Source organism: Prinia subflava, chromosome 1 (assembly GCF_021018805.1).
Source record: "Prinia subflava isolate CZ2003 ecotype Zambia chromosome 1, Cam_Psub_1.2, whole genome shotgun sequence".
NCBI classification, from domain to species: domain Eukaryota; kingdom Metazoa; phylum Chordata; class Aves; order Passeriformes; family Cisticolidae; genus Prinia; species Prinia subflava.
In genome coordinates this window covers 139,431,806-139,445,623 of record NC_086247.1, presented here as the reverse complement: position 1 = coordinate 139,445,623, position 13,818 = coordinate 139,431,806, and positions in this window count along the sequence as shown.

The window sequence follows — 13,818 nt, the reverse complement described above, 5'->3', positions numbered from 1 at the left end:
CAATGCATTAAACAATCTCTACATTTTAAAATCTAAATATCCATATCATTATGACATCTAATAAAGAAGGGAAACCAACAGTAATTTATCTGAAGTGTTAAAGCCTTTTGAGTAAACTAATTCTCCAGCCTGTCAAGCACAAGTCCATGTAGCCAAGATTCACTACTCTTTTAGTACCCAAACTAAGATAAATGATCATCTTGTCCACAACTCATCTATACCATTTCCCACAGGAAGACAAGGTTTGAATCCAAATTGATTCTGAAAACCCCTTAGGTATGGTCAGAAGTCAAATAGATGTCAGTAAAAAACACTTAAGAGGGGAATGTCAAATGCCAAAGTCTCCAACAAACAAGCCCAACCTGGCTCTCATGAAGAATGACCTGCCAGGGAGTGCAGACTGTGCAGAAACAGACCCACCATCTTTAGAGATCCAGCAACTGTTTGAATGTTTGGTATTGTCTGCCCACAACAAAAGTGAAGGCAAATGCCATCCTGGGACACACACACCTGCGAGTGTGTTTCATGTAAAACCTGGAAGAAATTCTTGTGCTCCAATCAGCACTGCTGCATTCTCTGCATAGTTTGGTGTCCAGTTCTCAGCATCCATCATGTGTTAAGGAAAATTGACAGTCAAGGTCCAAAGATTCTCATATGAAAGCCCTAAGGTTTACAAGATGCAATCCAAGACAAAAAGCTGATGAATTGGGTATTTTTCTGTGTGGAAATGGGAAGATGAGGCAAACTTAAAACTTAGCTATCTGGCAGAAACGTGACCTCTTTCTACCCATTATGAACTGGTGATGTGAAGTGTGATGTCTTCCACTCTCTGCTTTTGTTTGGTGAGGTTTGGTACAGCAGGACTGTGCAAATTTAGACCACCTGTTAGAGCATTTTCAGACCTTTTTTCTGTCTGAGCCAGAGCTTCCTCAGACCAAAGTCCAGCAAGACTCGCCTCAGGATCCAGTTTTGTGGCCAGCATTCATCACAGCCAACTCTTTTTGAACATACTCAGTTGTCTGGGCTATTGCATGATTTAGCCCTGAAAGGCTGCAATGAAGCTGAGACAAGCTCTGGGACACGATGGTTTTTTTAGTCACAGCACCAATCTGAGGAGTGACTGTAGCCTTTGGAGACACAGCCCGGACACACAGTGTTGGAGATATTTCCAACAGGAGCATCTTCAGTGTGCACCTGCCAGGGCTGCCAGGAATGACACAGGACCTACAGAAGACCAACATCTTCCTGGAGTAGCAGCTGGACTCAGGTAGCACTTCCTAGAGGAAAATGGCCAAAAGCCTCTGGCCAAGTGTCTGAAATGTGAGTGCTGTGAAGCAGAGGAAAAAGAATTGAAACAGCAGAGTGTTTATTAAAGCACATATAACAGGGGCACCCAGTGCATATAAAGAATTACATCATGCTGCAGTGACAGCGCTGTGCAGGGTCTGGAGTTCCTGTCTGTCCTACAACAGAGACTCCAAACTGAAGCCCGGGGCATCCACAAGCCCACCTTATTGAAGGACCAAGAGCAATGTAGTGCCCAGCAGGGCTGCCAGCAGGGCACAAAGGAAAGCCAAGGAAGGCAGCAGAACAAGGGGAATGGCTGGGATAGGGGCTATTTCCCCCACATGTTACTGCAGCCACTTGTCCCTGCAGGCACTGTCCCTGTCCCCTGCCGGAGCTGTCATCACCAAACCCACAACTCACCCAGGGTGTGGAGCTGGCACGGACCCGCATCGACCCCAGATCCTGTTTCTGGGCCACGCTGACCAAGAGTGCAATCATGCACACTTCCTTCCACATTTATGCAAAAAGCATCCACCCCACACGTATTTCCACTGTATTTGAGGCCTTGTGAAATCTTGGCAGAAGTGGATGGATTTTGCCCAGAATACACAATTTAGTGCTAATTATCTCTTCCTGCTGGGCTTTAGAGCACACAGCTTTCAGTTCAAGAACAACAGCTACAAGAGCTAATGCATTGCTCTGTTACCAGGAAGCAAACCCTTTGCAGAGCGTGGAGGATCCTGCCCTGCTGCAGGTCCCGGGGAAACTCTGCAACAATAGGAGGATGGAATTCATTAACTCTTCAGGGAAGAGAGCACATCACCAGCATCATAATTGCCTTCCGCTGGTGCTGCTGGGGAGAACACCCCAACAAAAAGAGCATCTCACCCCATCCAAGGCATAGCAAATTATGTTGTAAATGTAGAAAAAGAAAATTCCCTTTGTTGGGTTAGTGAGAGGCTGCAGAAGAGAAAAGAATGGAAAATTTGTTGCTGAGATTCATTCCCTTCCGTGTCACATACAGTAGAAGTCCATATTTTCTGTGAGTGAGTGTACAGGATATGGATTAAATTGTTGCTTTCCAAACCCCACTTCTCACATGCACTTATCTCACATCTAGGATGGCCTGTGGGCCTCTCTGATTGGGCTCCTCTTTTGGTGATACTCCCTGAGACAAGGAAGAGACTTGCTCTACTCTGCTGGCAATTAAGCTGCAGGTAATGAATTAACAGCATATAGGAGTCACATTGGGAGCCAATAATAATCTAATTCTCCTGCACTGGCAGTTAACCACCCAGCAGTAACCATTCCAGAGCTGCTCCCCACACAGCTAATTTTGGAGCTTTACAGACCTACATATGGTGATCATTTGATTCCAGTGCTGACACGCAGCCTGCAGGAGAGTCCAAAGTACCTCCTAGCATAGCGAACATTTTGGCTGGTGGTGACCACATCTTTGCTTTTCTTTCAAATGCAGTCTTTTTGGTGTGGATACTCACCTTCTCAAATATCCTTACAAGTGTAAGAAATAAAATACTGAAATATAGAGCAGATGCTTCAGTACCTTGGAGTAGATCCATTATTGACACAGGACCAACATTACACCCTTCTCAAAGACACTTGCTCATATGGTGCACAGATGTAGACTGTTGGCAGTGATCTCTAAAGCAAATGTGGGCAACTTCCAGATTTTCAGGTACCCTTTGTCTCCATTTTTTGCCCAAGATTCTGGACATTTTATTCTCATTTAGGTCTTTGTGGTTATCAGGCTAAAATATCCTTATTATTGCTTTATTTTTGCTCCCTCTTGAAAACAGGGTGAGGGAGACACCGCTGGATGAATGGAACATCACCTAGCTCTGGAGGTGAGGAGTGGTGGCATTGCCACAGGTCACCAAGATAATGCTGTGAGCTGCCTGCCCAACACGAAGAGGTTTTAGTGGCAGCTCTTCCAGAGACCTTGCTACCACCAGTGGGAAAGGTTTCCATAGCTTGGAATCACGATTACCACCACCAAAAAGTAAAAAGCTGTGAGAGTAAAAGGCGTGAGAATAATTCTTCCTGAGTGAGCTGAGGAAACAGCTGTACAAAGCCTGACACCCCTTTGCTGAGGCCGTTGAAAGCATCCTCCATCATGTCCAGACAGAGTTTCCTGTCTCGAGAACAAGTTGTCCAGCACTAGTTCACTGGGAAACACCAGAAGAAAAAAAGTGAAACACCAAATTGATTCCAAGGAAGATTTTCTTCTGCGAAATGAAGGTAAATAATTCTGCTGCTTTATGACTGGTGGTTTTACTGTGGGGTATTGCACAACAGGCTTAAATAATGTCCAAGTATGACTGCATGCCGTTTTATCTGGCTGTAATGTTTTCCTTAGCTCATTGTGTCCAGAAAGCTGGTTATGAAGAACAAAAGCCTTTTAGGTCTGCAGTCTACATGCACATGAATCCTGCTCACCTGACTGCAGTAACAAGCGTGTGGAAAACATGTTGAACTCATTCTTCATAGTGTTTTGTCTCATAACATTTGGAATTTAAGCAAGCTTTGTACTTTAATAAATAAATATTGAGCTAATTGCATTAACAAACACAAAGCAAAAGGCAGAAAATACCCCTCCTATCCTGCATGTGGACAGCCTCTGTTTCCAGCATGAGCTGGAGGATGACCATGGGCAGGGACCATGGGGTAATCAGAGAATACCCTGTTCACCAGGCCCCAGGAACCCCAGCCTGGGCTGCAGAGGCCCATGACTCCCATCTCTCTGCCTGGTTAGCCTGCCCCTTCTTCCACATTCTTAGCAGGGTTTGCCATGCTCCTGTTTCGTCCAGGTGGTCTCTACCTTAGTGTTATCCCAAGAGACAGGAGAGATTTGACCTCCACAAACCTGCTGCCTGCCTAATCCCATGGAAAAAAGAACCATGTCAACCCCATCTTTGAAAGAAAAGCATTGATTTGCCTCTTCTCACATAATACACATATTAATGTGTACTAATGTGTAATTAATTAATGTTGGCTCCACCAACACCTTCATCACCCATCTTCTCACAGGACAAGATGCTTATCCTCTCTCCTGTACTTTAAAAAAAACCAAACAAATAAAAAGCAGTTGACAAACTGTTGACAAACAGTTAACAAATCTGAGATGCCAATCTCCACGTGCAAAACAGACCTTCTGCAAAAAATGGTAAGCAGCTTGAAGCAGATCTTACTGGGACAGAGTCTGGCAGGGCTGTCAGACTTTAAACAGCAAGCAGGCCCAGAGATGTCCTTCTGCCTTCTTTTCTGCAGTGTCTTCAAGCCCAATGCCCTGGGGGGGCTACAGCCATGGGAGAGCCACATCACACATGTAGGATTTAATGTGTTGCAGCAAAACTGCAGGAAAGCCATGGTCTGCAGGCAGGCTTGGGATGTGAGCAGTAAGTACAGGACAGCCCCTGTGGCAGAGGGCATCTGGAACTGAGCACCAGGTGACCTCCCTACCATGGGCAATGCTCCAGCCCCACCCACATGGCAGCAGCTTCACTCTCCTAGAGCCCCCACGCTTCAGCAGCTAAGCATTACCAAAATTGGATCCCACAGCATGCCTGTGGATAATGACTTAGACTTACCTCTCCTCTAAAGATAGGGAGACCAGACCAAACCAAAGATACAGATTTTTTTTTTCCCTGCTGTAGGAATTGTTCACTTGTTTCCATCCCGAATGTGATGTTCATGATCCAGGATTTTTGCCTTCCACCTCATGTGTTCCTGCACAGGGGGAAAAAGCAGGCACCTGGCTGTTTGCCCTGGCAGCCCTGCTTGTTGGCTTTGAAAGAAAGGGACCAAGACCCACTCAGGTGCCCATGAAAATTGTTGGGTTTTTTTCAGTAGGGCAGCACACTGCTCACTTAGGGGGAGGGGAAACAAGGATAATCTTTGGGTATTTTTGGAAGCTTTGCTGACCATCTGCTGGATAGCTATAAAAAAACTTTTGTGGGGTCAGGTCTGAAAACACTGCAGAGCCACACTCCTAGCTTGAAAGGTTTCACATGGAGACTGGATGAAAACCAGCAAAGCAATGGACCTCAGTGCTCTTCTTTTTTGTTGTCGCAGTTGATGGAAACAGCCAGCCTATGTGTTTGCTGACGTGATGTAGGCAGCAGAAGCCAGATCTAATGAGGCGCCTCAGCCCCTCCAGCAGGATCCCAGAAGTCCCTGTGCCCAGGTGGTCAGGGTCACCTCCCTGTCAGTGGGCCAGTGCGTCCTTCCTGCCCACAGTTACAAGGTGAGGAACACCTTGTTTTAGAGAGATCCCCAAACCTCCTAATGAGCCTGATCTGCAGGTTGTGCTCTGAGGACATCTCAGCATACTCTTCCAAAGCTTGGGTGGAAGAGTTACCTACTCCTTGTGCAGAAGCTTGGAGCGAGAGCACTTGGCAAGGACATTGTGCTGTGTTCTCATCTCCTACCCCACCCGGATGTGGTGGCTGAACGTGCATGGACGCAGCAACAGCACAGGGGCATCTCCTCTGCCAGGGCACTGCTCCTCCCACAGAGCCAGAGACAGGTTCCCCCTGGTGCCTATGCTTGTTTGTATGACTTGTGTCCTCTCTCCACCTTCTCCTTTCTCACAGGTCCTGACACACTGTCCAGAGAGGAAAATATCCTCAATAAAAGGAAAGGATGTGCACCAGTGCTGCTCTGAAATACTTTGTGTCTGCTAGGTTATGGTGATCAACTACTGAGGTGACAATTAAATAGGATGTTGGGTTCCTTCTCCTCATGCAAATGATTTTACTTTTTGCACATGGGCAGGTGGGGGGCTTGAAGGAGTGCAGTGAGCCCTGTCCAGCACAATCCTGGAAAAACACAGACTGTCAGGGAGAAATCCATGTTCTGGAGCACGCAAGGACAGAAGGACCTGATCCAAGGCAATGCCAGGCACCTAATTTTCCCTTTGCACTCTGTAGCTTCCCAACAGAGATCCTTGGACTTCATTCCAGGGTCAGACCCTCCAGTCTTTTCTTATTTCTAGCTTCCAGTCTCAGTGTGATGACGTCCTGCTGCCAGTGCCTCATTCACAAGCAAGGGAAAATCCAAGCCATTCAGATTTTGAACCTGCTAAATGACTAATGGAACTAATTGTGCCCTCTGCTCTTCTAGCAGCTTGAAAACGAAAAAGAGGGGTTGACACAACAGGGCAAAGGACATTTTCTAGCTCTGACAATAACTCAGCAGCCCACTTTTGCCTTGGCAGAGACACATTGCCAGCAGCCCACACTTACCGGGGGTCCTGCTCACCTTTGTAATTTACTTCAGTTTTTGGCCTTCAGTCCAATCTTAAGCACCATTGTTCTTGTCTTTGCTCTGGTACCTATCAGAACATACAGAAACTGTGATGAATAAAGCAAACCCAGAAAAGTAGAATACCTGTAATCCAGAGTCTAGTTGGTAGTTTTAGCAAAAGCAGCAGCATGCAAAGCACATAGGAGTGGGAGAGTGGGGAAGAACTATTTTAAGTCAAACAGCACAGGAAGAGGTTCTTAGCTCAAAACAAAACCGATCTGCTTGCATCACAAAATAAATGAAGTTTTTAGCAGTAGCTGGAAGTCACACATACAGGGAACAAAGGAGTTCATTTACACAACACTGCTTACTTACATTTCAGAGTAACCAATGTCAGGGCAGGAATAAGAGCAGAGCAAACCCAGTAATCTGGGTTTAATTATGAGCTGATACTGCTGCTCACTACAGTGAGAGGATCTTTCCTAAATTGTTTCTCAACACTGATACTGAGATATGTGTCTTGGACTAATAAACTGTACATGTTTCTTTTTGGGAAAACCAGCTTTAAATTAAAGTGAAGAACACTTCAGGATATGTTCAGTGCCTGCTTTGCACCAGTCTAAAAGGAGAAAATACACCCCCTAACATTCCTTTCCCTTGCTTTGGTGTTACCTGGGGAACTGATTCAGCTGAAAAATAATCCATGAAAAATGGCTGGTTAATTGTTAACTTGTAAAGGATCAGTCCTGATGGTGCTGTACTGGGAAAGGGCAGAGGATGAGAGGGTGCTGGATTCTCCCTTCCAGCAGCAGGAAGGGACTAATACTGACTGCAGTGGTTGCTGAATTGCAGACTTGGTATTTGGAAATATAGTTCTTAGGAGGTTTAAACATCTGCTTCTGACATTCCCAGAAGTGCACCAGCATCAGCATGCTGATTAATCCATTAGAACCCACCGACCATCTCTTCCTTCACCTGTATTGCTTGGGGAGAATAGCAAGAAAGGCTTAAACACACCTAAAACATTTGGACTGAACTGCACATTGGTGTGGGAATAACAAGATAATTCATGATTACTTCCATGTTACAGCACTCATGAAGGACATATGAAACTCACACTCACTTTTTCCATTGAAACAAGGTTTCAAGGCAGCACACTCCATTCTGGCCCTCCTGGAAGACAAAGACTCCATTGTTGGGTTAGTTCTACTTTGCATGACAGAATCCCGTATTTGTTTGGCTGGAAAATGAACAAATAAACACGATTCTTAGCCTGTGATGGAGATGAAGGCATCAATCCTGTTGGCAGTGCCCCATATGGATAATGGCCAGACACTGTAGTTAGCACCATAATTCAAGACTCCTGTTTAAAGGCAGTGCAATAGTACATCACTAATTAGACATTCATACTTGCACATCTGTGTTTGTTTCTTTTATCTTTGGTCCTCTCAAATAACAGCACAAGCAAGAGGGTGACTGAACTAATGAAACCCATTCTCACCTTTCCTACCTCTCTTGGCTGGACAAGCAGTGGCACATGCTGGGTGCAGTTCAGAACTGCACGGTAAGGGATGCAGTAATGGCTGCCTTTGCCTACCAAGGGCATTAGTTTGGTCCTCTGCCCTAGGAAGCCAAGTTTCAGAAGGCATGCCAGGATTTCACATCTTAGACACATCACCTTACCTGCCAAAACTGGCCAGGCATAATCATCAGGTCAAAATGTAAGATGAGAGAAGGGGACATGCAGCACAAGCTCACAAATAACACTGCTTAGGAGATAAAGGCCAAAACCCAAGGTAGGTGGTTACAAGATAGTTATAGCAAGGGAATGGTATTTCACAAGGTTACTTAATTTATTTAATATGTAATTACCCTAAATTTAGAGCACTCCAGAGATTATACAGCAGCATTCTTCCACTCCTTGTCACTGCTGGTCATTCTTCAGAGCATCTCCATGAGTTGCATGACACTGATGGTAACATGCACCTTTTGGTGGAGCAAAGACTGCTTTCCACAAGGAGAACTGGATATCAACATGCACTCAGAAAACCCCACATCAGGAAACAATGTGTCTACATACCTAGGCAGAAAGATGGGTAAAATGCATTTCAGAAGCTACAGGAGAGAGCTCATGTAGAGGGATTATGGGAAAGGCTAATTTGTGAACTACACGGGTATTAACCATGAGAAATCCCAGAGGAATTTAAAATTTGTGCTTAGAAGAAAGTATATGACTAGACCACGGTGCAATGGTCTGTTTGAGGCCGTTCTACTGCAACTATGAAGCCAGGCTGCCTCCTGTTCTAGTGTTTTCAAGTGCTGGCTCTTCCAGAAGCAAAGACAGTCACTGGAACATGGCCACAGCGTCAGAACCTTATTTACCCACAGCAGTGACAAGGGATGCACAAGTGTTTGGGTGGATTTGGTCTATGGGGCAAAACTGACAGAACTGGGTAGCAAGAGGAGCAGAAGATGGACTTGAATAGCAGTTTTGAAAATACAGTTTAAAAAGCAAGGAACACAAATGGTCTTTGACCACTGACCAGATGGTTCATGTGATGAAATATTTGCATCATTTTTTACATCAAATTTTCCAGCCATTTAAAATTAGTTTTATATGTAGTGAGCTGAACAGATTCAGATTTCAGTGAACTAAATGTATTTCCATTATCAGAGAGTAAGCAATGCAGTACTGCCCCTACACATAAATGGTGAAGTAGTAAGAACTAGACTAAATAAGAAACTAGAGTAAAGTATAAATTTTTTCCTTAATGTTGAAAAATCAGAATGCTTTAATAGCAAATGGGAAAAAGTAGGTACTACAACGGTTTTACTGACATAAGTAATCATGAGATGAGCAATTTCTGTAAAGAAGGATGGAACAATTTGTATTTTTAAACATACATGCAATTCACTGCACTGAGGTGTTTTTCCTCTCCACTCCTCTCCCCTGAGGATTGCAGGCGGAGCCACTACTGGGGAGCCAAAACACATGTCCCTAAGAGGTGACCTTCACAAAAACCCTACAAGGAACAAGATGATGTATTGGGCCAGCAGGAGCAATAGAGAATCAGCAAAGCTTTTATTTTTTCCCCTCCATAAGAGCCACTGGCAGAACCTGAGCTCCTTCCAGACTGACAGATCCCCACCACTTCACGTACAGCAGCAGTCCCAGCATCAGCCTGTGCAGGGAGCAACAAGGCACCAATAGCACTGGTTTCTGGGAATGTTTCTGGAAGTGAATTGCTGGTGGCAACCAACCACCTAGCCAAAATTCCCACCAGCTCTTTTTTTTGGCATCTGCTGACCTCATATATGACACTTTAATTGTATACAAAGTCTGAGACTGTTGGTTGGGCTGAATTGGCCTCTGACCACACTGTAAGAGGCTAAGTTTGTCAAGGGGTGTAGCTGCTAATAGCTGAGCTCCCCTGGGCTGCTGAAAATTACAGAAATGCTCCATTTGCCACTTTCCTCAGAACAAACTGCATGCCAAAGTAAGACAGAAGGCTTTCCCCTGTTAGAGTCCTCAGTTCTTTTCCCAACTCTGTCTGAATAATCTTGTTCAAGTTATGACACCAATCATCAATTATTTCTTTTCATATATTTTTTTCTCCTAAGACAGGAAAATTCACCTCATAATCACAGTTGGAAAAGATACAGAAATGGTGATAACACTCATCACAAATGCAAATGGTAGAATTCCTTGTTCCTTGGTTTATAGAGTGCCTCTCCTTAAGCTTCAGGACACAACAGATTGTCTGGGAGACCAGAATGTCAATAAGAAGCCTGATTAAAAAGATAAAAGGAGGATTTTAAAGACAACACCATGTTTTGTGGAACATGAGTCACTACTCTCAAGAATTTGTAATTTACAGACTGAGGGGCGGCTCTTCTCTGGGCTTGAGCGATGTAAGCCAGTAGCTCCTCCAAAGCATGACTGCTGGCTTGCGCCTGAGGCATTCTTTGGAGCTGTCTAAATCGGGGAAGAAAAGCTGACTTGAGGTAGCTTAGCCAGCTTGCCTTGATGGAAGCCCCTCTTTTCTCTGCAGCCCCAGCTGAGACCATTTGCCCTGGTCACCGTTTAACTGTGGCCACTGCAAACACTGCCCGGCCCGCAGGGCAGCAGCTGACAAACGAGTGCTGCTGGCACGACAACTCACCCCAACTTCCAGAAGGGTCAAACCTTCCTCCCCCTTACTCCAACAAGGGAGTTGTGCCTTTTCTGATCACAAGGACTCAAACAGAGTCTGTACAAGTCTTAGCTCAGCTCCTGGTTTAAAGAGGACCAGTTACTTGCCACTGTTCTAATAATTTTTAAAGATCTTTTGGGGGATCTGCCAGTGCAGAGGTAAGGCCTTGGAGAACTTTACCTAATTGTAGATTAATACTACAAGGCTTTCATATCATAGCATTATGCTCAGCCAGGACAAAAGAAGTTGAGAACCACTGTCCACAGAGATGTTGTCCCATTATTGGATTCATTTGATTTGAGAAGGGAGTAGGATTCCAAGTACCCTTTTTAAGTACAGGAACTTGCAAACGTGTTGGAAGCTCTTGTTCTTTTCAGGGTTTTGCATGGTTTTCCTATTAACATATTTCTTGAACAAACTGGTTCTGCAGATTTTATTTTTGCACACTGAAAGAGCAAAATGCTCCCTCTATACCTTTGCAATAGCTTACCTGTCATTAAAAATGTAGACAGTTTCACAGAATTCAAGAGATCTGATGATATTCATGCAGAATGACGAGAGCTGTTGGAGGGTAAGAGGTGGGAATAGGACCCAGTCATCCTAAGTGCTGTCAGACTGGTGATCTTTCTTTGGGCCCAAAGCTAAAACTGAGCAGGATTTTCAGGCAGAAGAACAAAATCTTGGCAGGAACAACACAAAGTTAGTGTAGACTCATTTCAGGATTTTTGCATTTACTAATTTATCCCCTTCATTCCTGAATTAACACAGAATGTAAATTTTGTGATAATTACACAAACCCTAGTTTAAGCAGTGATGAACAAAACCCAAGGACAGTTCCCAATACAAAAATGTCAAAATCTAAAAGCAGAATCAGAATGAGAGGACTTGAGGCTTACCAGAAAACCAAAGGAAAGATCAAAATGGCATTCTCAAATACGTATTTTAATGATTACTTGCCACTGTTCTCGTAATTTTTAAAGATCTTTTGGGGGATCTGCCAGTGTAGAGGTAAGGCCTTGGAGAACTTTATCTAATCGTAGATTAATACTACAAGGCTTTCATATTCAGCAAGCTACTAGGACAAAGTGTCACAAACGTGCTCCTTTCATCAGCACGTTTCATGTTTAGTCCCAACTATCAGTTTATTTTTTCAATTACAGTTTTTTTAAAAAGCAGATTACCTCTTGTGAAGCAATCAATAAATAACAATATATTGTTTCCCCTAGAGACAACATATATACAATGTGTATGAGAGGCATGATACACACAATTAAGATGACTGTCTGACAGATTAGTAACCAGAAACCACGAAAGAGCAGAGGAATAACACAAAAGTAGTAAATATTTGGCCACTTTTCAGAGTTAATTTGGTCATCACATTCTTTTGTGGTTTTTGATTTTTTGTTGGTTTTTTTTTGTAATCAGACTGTACAAATATCATTATAACAAGAAAAAAATGAACAATAAATGACTAAGTACAGACTTGAATGATACTCTAATATTGAATTTCCACTACGAAATTTAGAAATGATTGTAGCAACAATTAAACAAGCTATTCTGCCAAGGAAAGAGAAAAGAAAGTACTTTTTAAAGCACCAGATTGTGAACAGCTAAACAAACATCAACACCTTTATCCAAGCAGAGAATTGTGTGCAGACTTATATGTTGGTAGTAAATAAATTAGAAAGAACCTACTTTGAAGAAGTGCTCAGCACAGTGCACATTAAGCTCTTTTCTCTCTCTTCCTCCATCACCTTCCTCCATCACCTTTCTTCACTACAGCCTCCAGGACCAAAATGGACTTTTCTCATCCTCACACCATTTCCTTCACCTCTTATGGTCTTTTGTACCCTAGGAAGCATTTTCATTTTTCTGTTACAGACTTCTATGTTGGTTTGGAGTGCCATATTCTGATCTTTCATTGCTTTGATGATAAAAGCCCCAGAGCAGCATTTTGCTGTGGCAAAAACTGAGCTTTTAGTAGTGTCTAGTAGTGTTCCGAGTTTTAGTATTTTCTATCTTGGAAACAGCTTTGCTTTCAAAATTGCCACTCAGTCTGATGGCCACCACCATCCCAGGTACACTTTGCTAGCACAAACATGAGTAAAGTGCTGCTTGTACAGACACTGACTTTACCATTAATAATTGCATTAGAATAATTTCACTCAAGAGTGTGAGTACAACACTTGTTGCCAGTTGAAGCAATTTTTACTCAGTCTAAACAGTGCCTTTTAGGGTAAATATGTAATGTTCTGGATTGATATGCCATAGGGCATTATTCTACTGAAATTTAAGGTATTTACTGAAACACATTGCAACTATGAGATTAGCCAAAGTAACAAATCTTTCTCATACCTATTTCTAGCATCCATTAATCCATTTGGAATTCAATATGTTAAAAAACCTTCCAAGCTCATCATCCAGCATTGCTGAATATTGCTGTGCTATTGATTACACATATGAATAGGTTTCTCCAGAAAAACAGCAAGTAGACAGCTATGGAGAATTTGGGAATGCCACCAAAATCACCACTGGGATGCCTTATGAATATTACTGAAAGAGAAGGAGCAGTTACTCCTCCTCAACATATCCTCAATGTATTGTCTATTGTCTCTCCTAAAAGTCTTGTCTGTAGCCTTAAGTCTCTCTCTCTTCTCCTATTAGCTCAGGACCTCTGAAGGGTATGACCCTCCCCCCCCAGGGCCAAAACTTAGTATTTTCTTCTATAACAATCTACCCATAGTTATTCTGTAACATTTTTCCTATTCTCATATTATTTGATAAAAGAGGACATACAACTGTCACAGTTTTGCAACTACAACTGATTTTGAGGCGGTGATTTGTTATATCCTGGAGACAGGTCAGTAGCAGGAGCCAAACCAGCACCCCAGGCACAGCAGGGCTCTGTCCCACGCTGAATTCCAAGGACACTTTTCTTTCTGCTGCTCCCTGACTGCTGTGCCAAGACAAGCCATGCATGGTGAGCCTGAGGAAGAAGCAGGCACAGACATCAGCTTGGGCACACAGGGCAGCTGATGGACTTTTCATCTTGTGACTGAAGAACAGGTCACAG